This window comes from Phocoena phocoena, chromosome 5 (genome assembly GCF_963924675.1).
Source record: "Phocoena phocoena chromosome 5, mPhoPho1.1, whole genome shotgun sequence".
Classification (NCBI taxonomy): Eukaryota; Metazoa; Chordata; class Mammalia; order Artiodactyla; family Phocoenidae; genus Phocoena; species Phocoena phocoena.
Window position 1 is genome coordinate 74,882,512 of NC_089223.1, and position 13,920 is coordinate 74,896,431.

A 13,920-nucleotide genomic window follows, 5' to 3' on the forward strand; every position below is an offset into this window, starting at 1 on the left:
CCCAAAGCATTAAACAAACCAACAAAAATGGCTTACATGCCAGAGACTGGTCTTGATTAAAAATGGCCTTGGGCCTTTTTAAAACTCTTAAAACATCTTTTTTAAGAGTGAAAAGACACCTTAGAAGTCTTAAGTATGCCATTTAGTAGATCAGTTGGGCAATGTGTTACCCAAAATACAGAATTCTTTGATGGTTTTATATTCTCAGTGAAGTTAGATGGTTAAATTTGGTGTTCATGATAACACTGTACTTCAGTAAAACAGATCAAAGACTTTGCGCACATATTTCAGAAACTTCTGGTTGAATTATTGACTACTAATTCGTGGCTAACAAAACATAGAAGGACATTCTGAAACTTTCTCCCAAGCTTCCTTTTGTCTTTTCCATTCTTTCCTGAATCTAATATACAACTCTGCCCTTAAATTCTAGCATTATGACTTCGGCTTGGAAACCTAACTTACTCCCGAAACTCTGTATTACTCATGATAGCCTCTTGCATAGGAATTGAATGCATTATAGGCACATGAGTATTGTTCCTTATACTTCTCATTTGTTCTTCTAACAAATACGGACAGATTAAACTGCCAGCATTGCGCTGGATGTTGGCAGTACAAAAGTATCCAAAACAGATAGGTTCTCGCCCTCAAAGAATATATTTCTCCAGCTTGTCAATTCCAGAATAGAGCAGAAAACTTTCACTTTAGGTCTACTGATTGATAAAAGTATAAGAATTATTTTTTTATTACTATGTAAAACAATGAAATTCTGACTTATGCCACAGTATGGATGGGCCTTAAGGACATTATGCTAAGTGAAATAAGCCAGACCCCAAAGGGTAAATACTGTATGACTCCACTTCTGTGAGATACGAGAGTAGTCAAATTCATAGAGACAGAATGAGGTAGTTGCCAGGGAGAGCGAGAGGAGAGAACAGGCATTACTATTTAATGGGTACAGAGTTTCAGTTGGAAGATGAAAATATTCTAGAGATGAATGGCAGTGATTTATGTTACATATATTTTATTTCACTTAAAAAATTGCTACATAAGATTAACAATAGCTAACACTAATATAATGCTTATTATGAGCCAGGCTCAATTCTAAGCTCTTTGTTAACCTATTAAATGCTTAAAACATCTCTACATGGGTGAGTACTATCATTACCCCCAGTTTATAAAGAGGAGAGAACCAGGAATAGGGAGTCCATGTAGCTTTTGGTCCCTTTGCTTATATACATAGTGGAGGCAGCATTAAAACCAGGCAGCATCACTCTGGAGTCCACACTATATTGTACTTTAAGGTAAAATTAAGTCTTAATTCTACAGGAACTATACCTGCACACAAAACTAGTTTAACAGAGGATGCTTTGAAAATATTTACTTCCATATTTTAAATAGCTAATGTAGTTAATATGTGTGGTAGTTTCCATGAAATGGAAAATCTTTGCATATAGTTTATTATTTATAATTATTACATAAGAAGCTAGTTTATTTAAAATAATCGTAGGTTAAACCAAACAACTATAGTCATCTTTTTAACCTATTTCAGAGTTCATGCAAACAAAAGCTAAAGTATTTTAGCTTCAGAGAGGGAAAAAACCAAGAGAGATCAGATGTTCTTGAATTCAAGTGGCAAACTTAAGTGAAGCCCCTAATGCTATAAGAACATTGAAAGACTGTAGTGAATATTAGGTAGAATAATGTATGGGGTATTTGCAATGGTGCTTGGCATATATATTGGTAGAAATAATAGTGATAATAAGGAAAGGTTGTTGAATGTATATTTGCCTTGCCAACAATCATTATGAAGCAAGTACAACCCTATGTTAGAGATAAGGGGGTTAGACCTAAAAAAATTACTTTCTCAGGCCACCTGGCCAGTGCTACACAGAACAGGGTTTTGAATCCAGGCTGTGTCCCTTATTAATCACCTTACTGTACTGCTAACAGTGGCAGCTGCGGTTATGTTTCTCCTCTAAACTATGAACGTTCACAACTCTATTATTTTCTTTTTCTCTTAATGTGTAAAAGGAAATGTTTTAAGGTATAGTAACCACCAAGCGATGGAATAGACAGGCACACTAAAACAAAACTTCCTTGTTTGTGACTCAGCTGTTCTAACTATCCTTCAACTTGAGGAGAAAACGTTGAATGGTCAAAATCCTGAAGGTGCCAGCTTTATTTTTATTTCATGGGAAACTATAGCTTTCACCTTCATACAAGATTCTAAACATACTTTTGATTAACCAAAGGTATTACCTATGATTGATTTGACATCTCACCTGTATTTTCCTGAGACCTGGTGAGGATCAGATACAGGTTAAAGCCACATGATTGAACAATTCTGAATACAGAGCTAATATAACACCTTGAATCATCCTGTTAAGGTTATCATTACACTTTGAACCATCTCATTAGTAAAAGAAGAAATAGGGTTGCCAAAGCTGAGAGCCGTCAAGCACCGCATTCCTGAGCTAGGGATGAACCCAGAATGGTAGGAACAGCTCACTTATTACCCTGGCAACTTGAAGCATAGCCTAGAGTCCTTGCATTGTGGAACCAGATCTGGATCTGGATCACTGCACTAAAGTAGTTTACCCCCCGGATTTTAAGCTTGAATGCAAGCCTTTGAGAAATAAGGCCCAGCACCCTTGTGCTTCTCTGTGGCCCTGCTTTCTAACACTATTTCATCTGTCTTTTCCTTTACCTTGCATTATTCTTCTCACATTTTACTTGCTTGCTTTCTCACTTCCCTGATGGTCCGTTCCTGCGCAGGCCACAACTGTCCCTACATTAACATCTGAAAAGAGCCTTTCCTGACATTACGCTCCCTTCTTTACTCCATGTGCTCCTTTGTAGATCTGTCTGAATACAAGATGATCTCAAGGCAGTCAGTCTACACTGTATACTAGGACCACCTCCAGAAAACGCCCATTTTTATTACTTGGTATTTATATTCATCATATTGTATGATTTCAACTTTATTATTAAATAATTAATGAAAACCATTTTTGACGCCCTAGTATATTCCAGCCACGGTCTAGATGCTTTATGTTTGTAACCTCACTAATCCTTCAGCCCTGTAAAAGTAGGACCCTTGATAAATGGTAGCCTCTACAGTCATTTAAATACCATCGCAATCACTTATGTGTAACCCCTCTAGAATTCCTCTTACTAGGTCCTCTCACTGACATTAGGTAAATAATAATTTTTAGTATGACTCCTACTTATATACTTTATTAATTCAAGGATAGATATGTTATTCCACCAAAATACAAAAACTGCATAGAAATTTCCTGGCATAGAATTTACTTAATCTGGGAGTTCATACATTTTAACTTGTAAACTTACCTGTAGGATTTTTAGATCCCTCTGGATTTTTGCAGTAATCTATTCCATCAGAGGTGTGTGTGTGTGTGTGTGTGTGTGTTTGTGTGCGCGCGCGCGCGTGCCAATGAATGTTCCTGTTTATATTTTGGGCTGCATTTGGAATTGTTACTTCTTTTCAGAAAATTCCTTGAATTTACCCTGTAAATTTATGAAAATCAGCCATTTGTATACTATAGTCAGGAAATAGTATCTGAACAACTGGACACTTAATGTTGGCTTCCTGAGTTTGGGAATGGAGGATTCATCATCATTTTAGTTATTTACTTGTTTTTCTTTTGTTTTTGAATTACTATTCAAATGGCAAACAATTCCAAATATTTTGCATTGAAAATGTGTTTTTATAGGTCTGCTGATTGTTGAGTATGTTTTATTTATCTTTGAGGCCAAATTCTTCCATGAAAAAGAAAATATCAATTAACACCAGTGGAGACACAGTCCTTAAACTTGGGACTTAAGGGGAAACTTTGAATTTAAGGAAGTTACCTATAGGATAACAGACTATAGTTTTCCCATCTTTGGATTAATATGTTTTGCTTAGTATGCTTAATATTGGAGTGTTCAAGAATCTTGGAATTTCTATTTTTTTTAAGCAAAGGATTTCCCGATTTCCTGTGCTCATTTGTATATTGAGAGTTTCCTCACATCACATCGGTTTGTATCTTAAAGTATCCCCTAAGTGTGTTTCCTCATGTATTAAACAACCGTGTATTAGTTTAATATGAATATTCTTCAGTAACAAGTGAATTTTTATCAAAATAATATGAAATTTTTCAGAAGCCAAGTGCTCGGAAGTGATGGCGATTCACTTTGGGACATAGAATCAAGTCCAGGAAATTCTTCCAGTGATCTGGATCGTTTAAAAGTCTGTGAGAGCAGCCAGGAAGATACTGAGGACTCAGAGCTAGTAGAGGGAAGCTTCCTGAAGGTGCAGCAGGCAGCTTGTAGAGGATTCTTTGATATCATATTACTAAATTTTATCTATTATAACAAATTAATTTAATACTATGTAAGAATCTTAATCACTTATTAGCTTTTTTTGGTTAGCATTGTTATCTTTATTAGAAGGTATATGTTATGTTGGGGTTTGGGAATATAAGTAAACAGCCCCCTTATCTTTCTCTCCCAAGTTTGGAATTGTTAAAAAGGAGATACCATCTTAATACTGATGTGGCTGATTAAAAATGTGGAATGACAGGGAGTTCCCTAGTGGCCTAATGGTTAGTGTTCTGGGCTTTCACTGCCCTGGCTCGGGTTCGATCCCTGGTGGGGAACTGAGATCCCACAAGCCACACTCCCCCCCACCCCCCACCCCCCACCCAAATCTGGAATGACATAGGCCAGGTAACTACTAATGCCTTGCCCCTAAATTGAACAACCTCAGGCAGACCAGAACACACCTTTTGGAGGCAAAGGAGAAGAAATCTAGACAAGACCAAATTCCAGTATGCTCAGTTTTTCCTTCCCCCACCCCCTCACCCATTAGATGGGTTCTTCCTCCTCCCAGAGAGGAATAGGTGAGGGGAGAAGAGAAAGAGACCCTATCCCACTACTTCATGCTTCCAGAGGTCATAATTTTCCCACCCTATTAGGGAAATAAGATCAGTGCGGCATTTCTCTTAACAGAATCAAGCTAAATTTTCCTCCTTTTTTTAGTACACTAAAGAACAGAACTTATTTTGCTGCTTTTAAATTCATTTGCCGGTTGTCTAGTAATTTTTCTACTACATAATTTTGAAAGTATTCATTAAAAATCACAATTACTTCAAATAGCTTTTAGTGTTTTATTGTAGTAATAAACAGATTGGACACTGGGTAGCAATGCTTAATGGTTGAAAATAAAAACAACTTCATTGGTATTGTGTTTTTATGTAATTTAGGGAAAGATTCCTAAATCAACTAAAGTGTCACATGAACAATGAAAAAATATTTTCAGATTTTAGATAATAACTATAGAAATTAACAATCTGTGTATGGTTTTTCTGTTTATATCTTTTCTAACATTGCTTTCTTCTACTCCTATCCCCAAGGTAAAAAGAAAATTCATTTGCAAAGGGAGAAAATGAAGGCCAAACAGAAGCAGGCTCTAGCTTCTGCAAAAACTTGGATTCAGAATGACCCTGAACAGAAAATGAAGTTAACTTCAAAACACACTTTCTGCCTTGAAAACTGAAAAAAGCTATTACTTCCTTTTTTCACTTGACCACAAGTCCTTTGATGGAAATGTACAGCAGAAACTCTTGAGAGAGAGGCTAAAAGCAACTCTGTTCTACCCTCCCCCCAGACTTTTCTTATGAAAAGTCAATAATTAAGCAAATTGCTTAACACTTGGTTCCAGTTCCTGCATATCTGGAGTTTAACAGCATAATACACCATTAATTTCCATGCTGCAGTCTTTATTTTAAAGAAATTAATAGGATGTCCTTACACTGACAGTGAGAATTCATCAATTTTAGAGCCAGGAATTTCCCATGTTACACAAGAAAAAAAATAGAAGTCTACTGAATTAATTTTTTAGAAGAAAAGAGATCAGATTAAATATTTCTTTGTTTTTCCTTTTGGAAACTTTTATGTATAATTCTTTCTGCCTGCCTACTTTTCTGCAAAATGAGATGTACAGATTTCAGTTCCCTGCTATGAAAAGTGATGTGGTGGCAATTTTATAAATGTTGCTTTCTGATTTTTATCAGAGTGAGAAAATAATTAAAATTATTATTGATTTCGTATCACTTCATATTTTGATTTCCCCTCCATTTTAGTTTAATATAATTTGCAATAAATGTACATATTGTTTTTTGTTTCATAAAGCATATCACTTTAAAGTGGTTTTTACTCCTGTGATTATGTTGGAATATTTGGAATTTTAAAGGAGTAAAGACTGTCCAGCATTTGGTTTTATAATGTCTGTCACCAGATTTTTATTATTGATGTAAAAAAAAAAGTCAATTTTTTTAAATAGTTGGACTCTGGCAGCTTTGTAAGGAAAGTGGGAGGAGTTTAGGATTGCTATCAGTTTTCAGCATTGTGCTGTTGGGGAAATAAGTGCTTTGCTTTTTGTCTGCCAGTCTGGGCTCCGTTTTTATGTTTATTTTAGAAAACAACTGTTGCATCAATATATTGTTTCTTGGCATTGTTCAGCATAGGTAATGTGTGCACTTTTTGTGTGCACATTCATATTTAAGTTTTTTGCATAAAATAAATGCTTCTAGATGTCATATGGTAGTCTTTTTTAATCTTTTTATATTATGTTTTCTTGTGAAATTTTTTATGTATAAGGGCTAAAGTCATAAAGAAACAAAGAACATTACAGTCAACTCTCCATTATCTATATAAAATAGTGACTGCCTCAGGTTTTAGATTTTGCAGTAATCAATCATAAAATTAAAATAACGAAGGCATACCATAAGAGCTAATTCAGGAGGAACTTGAGATTGGTCCTTTCTCACGCCTAGAGTTATCACCTCCTGCCCCCATTCTCCACTTTATGCCCTTCCCCCAAGCCCTATCTGAATGTGCTCAGTGTCCTTGCACACATCTATCATGGGTTCGAGGGCATAAACGTTCGTGTGATAACTTGGTCTTGACAGGCTGTAGTCTACGTGAGATGTAAAACAGTGAACGTGAGCTGTGTCAAAAAAAAAAAAGGATTATGTTAAATGTGAAATTTTCTGGTAGTAAAAGTCACTTATGTTCTCATAGGTAATCAAGAGTTGGCTGTATACTGACTGAGTGAAAGATGGGTAATTCTTTTAAATATGCATATACATACACATTTAAGTATTAGATGATGGCTAGGGAACAGTGGATACCAGTGATAGAAAATAATATCTTTGAAAGGGCAGAAAGAGCTCTACTCTTCCTTATTGCCTCTTCATAACTCTTTAGAAGTATAAAATATTGCCTCCGACATGCTGAAAGAGTACCTATGCATAAGCATCAGAGAGGTCCCTCAAGCAATCAGTGGGCATGTTCTGTTTAGATTTTGAAGCTCTCTTAGAATCAGACAGCTTGATTCTTAAAGGCCAATTTGCCACCAATAAAAAGCACACTGGTAGGGCCTTCTGTCTCTCATCTATCTCCTTTTAACTAATTACCCAGCATCATATCTGTCTAGATTACCTAGTGTGAAGTCATATTTAACATAATGTAGCAGACCATTCCCGTCAGTTATGGCTGCTTAGATTTTTGCAAGAGAGGACTTAGCTAAAAGGATCTGGTCCACAGACATATGTAAGTGGCCCACCCCTGATTTTTTAATATAAGCAAGTATCTGGCACTAAGGGATGGGAGAGTAGGATGATAGACTGAGCTGATGGGGAGGGACTTGAATAAGGGAAACTTGTCATTTTTCCTTTGAAAAAGGAAAAAGTAAAAATCCCTTAGGAATTTGGTATTCACATCTCAGAGAAATACAACACAAAGTGCAGACTTACATTTGAGAATTAATGTTAACCCTTTGTGTCTAGTTTGAAGCTTCTTGTATTTGTCTAAAACTACAAGCCAGAATTTTGTATCTCCTTTGATAAAAAGTGTGTATAATGTAAAGTAGTTTTGCATATTCTTGTGCTGCACATGGGCTGAATTTTTTTAAAAAATTTTTAAAGACTTGAAGAGAACCTTGTAATTTGTGTAAATGACAAGTGTAAAATCCTACCATAAAATGCTAAAAATATGCATTGTTTCAAATAAAACCAAGAAATGCAGCATTATATAGTAGTGTGGAACCCTGAATATTCATGAACCCCCTTGGTATGTCACAAGCTGATAAAATGTCTTTGCATATTTTGTTTAGATTCTGGAGTTTGCACATAAGGGATCAAATGCCACCTTCGAACTTCCTGACTACATACTCTGATCTGGCTTACAGTGACTGAGGGAGAACATAATAATAGATGATAAATTCTTATGGACATTTGGGAAATTTTAGAAATTGTTTAAGAACTTAAAAGTGGCCTTCCATTCATACTATCTATTGATACATCTATCACAAATTCTGTACATGCACATTTAGTTCAAAAACTAGTTCACAGAGAGCAAACAGATTACATATATGTATCTGCAATAAGATGAACAGAATGAGAAGAGAAGCTATCATGACTGGTTATGTATTTTACCCTGAATGGGATTATCTTTCCACACTTGGGATACTTTTATTCACATGAGTAACTGTCAATAGAAACCACTGGTGACCAACAAGTCTCCAACAGTCTGACGAGCTTTGCAGTGTGCCTAAATAATGGCGGCTTTGCCTACAAGAAGTTTAAGGTTTGCTACAAGCCAGCAACAGTGGAAATCAATGGAAATGAGTGTACATAAACACTCAGCCTGTAAACTAGAGCTCCAGCTTTTCATTCCCATTTAAGAGTAATAACCTTCACTTATTTTATCTTGTGCCTATTTCAAAGTCCAACAGCAACGTACAAAGTACCATTTCTAAGGAACATGGGCCAGGCTGGTTGGTGATCAGGACTTCAAATTTTGGGGTATTTCTCAAATAACGTTTTTTAATCAATGCTGATTACAACTTAAGGCACTTTCCTCCCCTTCCTTCTCTAGTTACTCCTTTCTCTAGCAAAGACCACGCATCCTTTCAAGAAACAGCACTGTATGCGTTCTTCCGGGAGAAGCTTGAAAAACAATCAACTGGAGGTCAGTTACACACAGAAAGAGTGCTGTAGTTCATGGTCCAGATCTGTGGAAGCCAGTAAGAAAGTGTAAGGGTGGGAGGTAACCATTCTGTACAGACTGGGCTCATTGGCAGGGGCTGGCATTAAAACACTAAGATGGGTGCCTTATGACTAACAATATAAAGCAAATGGCACAACATGGGCATATATAGCTGTTCAGGTGTCCATCGCCTGGACCTCATAGATGCTGTAGAAGCAGAAATTCCTTACCTTTTCTAGAGAAATGTTCATTTTGAGAACTGTTTTGAGCACGTAGGTCCCTAAAGTGGGCTGAGCAAGCCACCCGCGTCCGGATTAGCTGCACCTGATGCAGGAGTCAGTTCTCCAGACTGAGGGCCCCCTGGAAGGAGGTGACCATAAGGGTGGGCTGGAGACAGATTAGAAGATGGCTCTTTCAGCAGCACGAACACCACTTGAGCACTTCCCTTGTACAAAACATTGCTCTATTCACAGACCCTGGAATACCTGGTCCCAGCCCTCAAACCTTGGTTGTCCACCATCCTGAGTGCACCCCCATCTCGCACAAATTCTGGTGTGTTGATAATTCCTGTGGCTTCTTTGGACAAACTAGGGATTTAGTGAGCTTCTCCAAGAATCAAATTTTGATGGGGACCCAGGGAGCAACCCCTAAAAGCACCCATTTTAGTTTTATTCTGAGCCTTTTTGAGAGATCACGCTGGTGGCCACCCAACCCAAAAAAAACACCTGAAACCCTTTCCCTCCCAGGAAGGTCTTGACAGTTTTGCCATCCGGTTTCACCTGGCATGTGGTGGACTGTATCCTCCAAGAGAAAGGTCAGCTGCAGAGACAAAAGAGTAACCTGCCCCTCTGCCACCCACCACAGGTTAAGAGCTGAAAGGCAGAAGGCTGGTACCCTTAAAAACTACCTTATTTGTGACCATTTTATGAGCAGGCTCTTTAAATGCTGTACATAGAATCAGCCCAGGAGTCCAGGGTCTCTGCATTCATTGCCCATTTGGAAGCTTGGCCTGCCCAGGGAAGCTTATAATTATGTGCAGCAGGGCCTGCCTCTTTCTAGAAGTCTATTACATCATTTCCAGTCTCCTAATTCCACCTTTTCATCACAATGGTAACATAAATGGCAATGAAGTGTTTGTTGTCCAAAGACCCGATCTTCAACCGATGCATGATTTCTCTCTTACTGATAATTTTGGCGTTGTGTTTTGAAGGTCACAGCTACCTAAATTTTACAGTTCCTATGGAAGGATGAAGGACATTACAAATATTCCACAATTAAGTAGAAAAAAGAAGAAAGCCACACAGCAACCAAGACAAGAAAAAGAAATAAAAGGTATTCAGGGCTTCCCTGGTGGCACACTGGTTGAGTCTGCCTGCCAATGCAGGGGACACGGGTTCGTGCCCCAGTCCGGGAAGATCCCACATGCCGCAGAGCGGCTGGGCCCGTGAGCCATGGCCGCTGGGCCTGCGTGTCCGGAGCCTGTGCTCCGCAACGGGAGAGGCCACAGCAGTGAGAGGCCCGCATACCGCAAAAAAAAAAAAAAAAAAAAAAAACGTATTCAGATTGGTAGGGAAGAGATAAAATTGTCATTCTATGCAGACGACATACTATATATAGAAAACCCTAAAGACTACACAAAAACTACTAGAACTGATAAACGAATTAGCAAGGTAACAGGATATAAGATTAACATACAGAAATTGGTTGCATTTCTTTACACTAACAATGAAATATCAGAAAGGAAATGTAAACAAACAATCCCTATTAAAATCATGTCAAAAAAAAAAAAAAAAGCAAGCTTCAGGATAAACCTCACCAAGGAGGTGAAAGACTTATATGCTGAAAACTAGAAAACACTAATAAAGGAAACTGAAGATGATTCAAAGAAGTGGAAAGATATCCCATGCTCCTGGAGTGGAAGAATTAATGTTGTTAAAATGGCCGTTAAAATGGCCATACCACCCAAAGCAATCTACAGATTTAATGGGATTCCTATCAAATTACCCGTGACATTTTTCATAGAACTGGAAAAAATAATCCTAAATTTTATATAGAACCATAAAAGACCCATAATTGCCAAAGCAATCCTGAGGGAAAACAACAAAGCAGGAGGCATAATCCTCCCAGACTTTAGACAATACTACAAAGCTACAGTAATCAAAACAGTGGTACCGGGCTTCCCTGGTGGCGCAGTGGTTGAGAGTCCGCCCGCCAATGCAGGGGACGCGGGTTCGTGCACCAGTCTGGGAGGAACCCACATGCCGCGGAGCGGCTGGGCCCGTGAGCCATGGCCGCTGAGCCTGCACGTCCGGAGCCTGTGCTCCGCAATGGGGGAGGCCACAACAGTGAGAGGCCTGCGTACCGCAAAAAAAAAAACAAAACAAAAACAGTGGTACTGAAACAAAAACAGACATATGGATCAATGGAACAGAACAGAGAGCCCAGAAATAAATCCACACACCTGTGGTCAATTAATCTTCAACAAAGGAGGCAAGAATATACAATGAAGGAAAGACAGTCTCTTCAGCAAGTGGTGTTGGGAAGGTTGGACAGCTGCATGCAAATCAATGAAGTTATAACACACCCTCACACCATACACAAAAATAAACTCAAAATGGCTTAAAGATTTAAATATAAGACACGACACCATAAAACTCCTACAAGAGAACATAGGCAAAACATTCTCTGACATAAATCATACCAATGGTTTCTTAAGTCAATCTCCCAAGGCAATAGAAATAAAAGCAGAAATAAATAAATGGGACCTAATCAAACGTATAACCTTTTGCACAGCAAAGGAAACCATGAACAAAATGAAAAGACAACCTACGAACTCGGAGAAAATATTTGCAAATGATGCGACCGACAAGGGCTTAATTCCCAAAACATACAAACAGCTCAATAACAAAAAAAAACCCAATCAAAAAATGGCAGAAGACCTAGGCATTTTTCCAAAGAAGACATACAAATGGCCAACAGGCACATGAAAAGATGCTCAACGTCACTAATTATTAGAGAAATGCAAATCAAAACTACAATGAGGTATCACCTCACACCAGTCAGAATGGCCATCATTTAAAAGTCTACAAATAATAAATGCTGGAAAGTGTGTGGAGAAAAGGGAACCCTTCTACACTGTTGGTGGGAATGTAAATTAGTGCAGCCACTATGGAAAACAGTGTGGTGGTTCCTTAAGAAACTAAAAATAGAGTTACCGTATGATCCAGCAATCCCACTCCTGGGCATGTATCAGGAAAAAACTCTAATTCAAAAAGATACATGCACCCCTATGTTCACAGCAGCATTATTTACAATAGCCAAGACATGGAAACAACCTAAACGTCCATCGACGGATGGATAAAGAAGATGTGGTACACAAGCACAGACACAGACACATACACACACAACGGAATATTACTCAGCCATAAAAAAGAACGAAATAATGCCATTTGCAGCAACATGGATGGACCTAGAGATTATCATACTATTCAAAGTAAGTCATAAAGAGAAAGACAGGGCTTCCCTGGTGGCGCAGTGGTTGAGAGTCCGCCTGCCAATGCCGAGGACACAGGCTCGTGCCCCGGTCCAGGAAGATCCCACATGCCGCGGAGCGGCTGGGCCCATGAGCCATGGCCACTGAGCCTGCGCGTCCAGAGCCTGTGCTCCGCAACGGGAGAGGCCACAACAATGAGAGGCCCACGTACCTCAAAAAAAAAAAAAAAAAAGGAGAAAGACAAATACTGTATGATATAACTTATATGTGGAATCTAAAATACGACACAAATGACATATGTGTGAAACAGAAACAGACCCACAAATATAGAGACTTGTGGTTGCCAAGGGGAGGGCAAGGGAGGGATTGGGAGTCTGGGATTAGCAGATGCAAACTATTATATATAGAACGGATAAACAAAGGTCCTACTATATAACAGGGAAATGTATTCAACATCCTGTGATAAACCATAATGGAAAAGAAAACGAAAAAGAATATATGTATGTATGTATAACTGAATCACTTTGCTGTACAGCTAAAATTAACAGAACATTGTAAATCAACTATACTTCAATAAAATTTTAAAAAAGAAGAAAGCCATTGTGCAAACCCATGGCCTGTACTGCCATTTGGCTTTGGGGAGAACAGGGTTGCGAAGGAGCAGATTAGAAAGCTTTCTGGCTGTGTTCACTTTCATTTTAATATCCCTGCTTATAATATTTTTTAACAGTAATAGTTGAGCGGAGAAACCCAGAAAGGGCTGGTGGCATTGCAACAATAGATTTTCTTCCCCTTAGAACAGCTGAATCATGAGAGCACAAATCTATCAGATGCAAAGAAACTTTTGCTCTGTAAATGCAGGCCGGAACCCTTGAAGGCTTGGGTTGAGTACCTCACAGTGTCAATCAAGTGGCAGGAACCAAGTGATGATGGAAATCTGCCTTAAAATAATTGCAAAGTCCAGCAGGTGTGGGAGGCCTTACCAGCTCTCCCGGATACTCAGAAGGGCAAGTGCCTCAGAGAAGCCCAGGTGGAGAAGGGGCCTCACACTGTAGGGTGCGAGCCTGGCACACAGGCCTTGGTTCACGTTGGAACAGGATGATTAGGTGGAAAAGACCAGAATATTTTCCTACTTAGGAATTCAAATTAGAAGTTGCTTCCTTGGACTTCATAAAGTTCAGCACCACTGAGATGCTTTTTATTTTCCTTACTCCACAGAGCACCTTCCTTTCATGGGGCAAGATTCAGTCAGTCTCCTTGGAAATTGGCCGCTTAGTACCTTTCCCCGTAACCGTCAGGTCAGAGTGTGCTGGTCCTTCATTGCCTAGTCTGTCCTGGCTCTGTTTTAGCTATAAAGAAAGTGAGACACAGAA